Source organism: Solea senegalensis, linkage group LG2 (genome assembly GCF_019176455.1).
Source record: "Solea senegalensis isolate Sse05_10M linkage group LG2, IFAPA_SoseM_1, whole genome shotgun sequence".
NCBI classification, from domain to species: domain Eukaryota; kingdom Metazoa; phylum Chordata; class Actinopteri; order Pleuronectiformes; family Soleidae; genus Solea; species Solea senegalensis.
The window spans coordinates 4,358,071-4,360,301 of record NC_058022.1 but is presented as its reverse complement, the minus strand read 5'-3'; positions in this window follow the sequence as shown (position 1 = coordinate 4,360,301).

Below are 2,231 nucleotides of genomic sequence, written 5' to 3'. Positions count from 1 at the left end.
CCTTTATATATATATATATATATATATATATATATATATATATATATATATATATATATATATATATATATATATATATATATATATACATACATACTTTTATTACTAGTGCGTCTATTATTGCAAATGTAGCCCAATTGAAAGGCATTTCATTTTTCTTACACATTGTAATAAAGGTATTCTATTCTATTCTATATCTATATATATATATGATTATGATATATTAAGTAATTCTATATATATATATATATATGTATATATATATCTATATACTTTGTGTGTATATATATAAAATAACTTAAAATATCATAATCCTATCCATTAATTAACTAAAATTCTGTCTTTTCTCATTTCTTTTGGTCTGAATTTTGGCTTTTAATCTTCATTTCATCTTCATAAAAACGTCCACTTCAGTCGAGAGGACGGGGGAGTTCTCTGCGCCTCGTGCAAATGTCGTCAGCATCACTTCCATCTTACGGCATAAACATTTCTCTCCTCTCGATTCTCCTGACCTACATTACAGAGACGCTAAATTTAGCCGCCGCTGCTGCTGCTGCTGCTGCTGCTGCCTTTGAAGGCATAAGGAATGTGTCCTTCCTGAGCCGCCGTAGGCTCGTGAACAGAGCGCGGAGGGATGAGACAGCGACTCGCGGGGAGGCAGCAGAAGTGGGCCAGCTGTGTGTGTGTGTATGTTTGTGTGTGTGTGTGTGTGTTCTGCAGTTACTGCTGAGGTGTCAGTGTAACACTGACACAGACACACACACACACACACACACACATGCTCATATCATACGTTACATTTCACACATACGAGCGAGAATTTGACCCACGTGGGTTTTTCAGTGGCGGCTGTAATCTTCAGAAATCAGAATGTATGATGCCTCCAATTTACAGATTAATACCAATTCTCTTTATTGACTTTCAGCTTCTCAAATATCAACCACAATTGCTTAACTTGAATAAAACATGTATCTCAGTGCCTTAGTAAATTAATAATTTAAAAAAGTTGAATAAACAAGTAACAATTGGCCATAACGCACATACGTACACACACAGGTATGTGCAGCTAAACTCACTAACCTTTCTAACCGATAACCACAACTTAACCAGTTCCTCAAAAATGAGGTTCTGCCTCATTAGGACCAGGTTTGGGTCTCCATGAGGACTACTGGTCCTGACAAGGTCAGTGGTTAGGCCAGCACAAGTCTTACAGAGGCTACAAATACAAGAACACACACACACACATAAACTTGCTTTTATAGCTTATTGAGGACATAATATTAACATAATGCATTCCCTATTCCCTTACCTTAACCATAAAAAGCCCTTTAAAAAACCCTTTTGAACCTCACAAAGAAAAATACAGGTACACACACAAACTCGATTTTATACCTTAGTGAGGACATAACATTGACATAATGTATTTCCTAAGCCCTTACCCCAAAATTCTTACTTCCCTCCCCCAATTTCTTTTAAATATCCTATTATTTTTAGCGCTAACCATAGGGTTAACCCTGAAAAAGCCCTTTAAAGTCATGGGGTCCAGACAAAATGTCCCCACAAAGATAGGTTTTTATGTTTTATTGGTACACACATTGATGAGTGCAGATAATTGCACCCTCAGCCTAATCACTGCTGCAGGAATTAAACGGCCCCAATGGCTCATAATCCGCCTGGAATCTCGAGACCCCTCCTTCTCCTCCTCCATCCTACACAAGCTCCTCTAATCTGGGACAACAAATTTAAACAAAATCCCGTTTTTTTTGTGCTCTTCATGCCACGAATCAGTGGAGTCAGAATAAGTGTAGCGGTCTTAATCCATGGCGGTAAGAAAATCTGGATTTGAAGCCAACAGCAGCTGCTCTGACTTGATATAAAGGGATCGGAGAAGTAAAACATTAATCTGATGACATTCCGCTGGACTCAGACTTGTCGTGTGTGTGCGTGTTTCCTAAAAACCTGACACACTCAGATGTGTGATGGACGGTGCATCAGTGATAACTCGGGAATTTCAAATTAAAAGCTTTGTTTTTTGATGACAATTTGTTGTTGCTGACGTTGTTGTTCTGCCTCTGTTTTTATTCATCAGTAGAATTTTTTTTAAACCTCTTTTATGAAGCGAAAACAGGAACGAGAACATGGCAACAGATGATTTATGTTTCCGTGTGCAGTCATTAAGAGGGAAGAAAGATTATTGCCTGTGTGTGTGTGTGTGTGATACTACAGGGAAT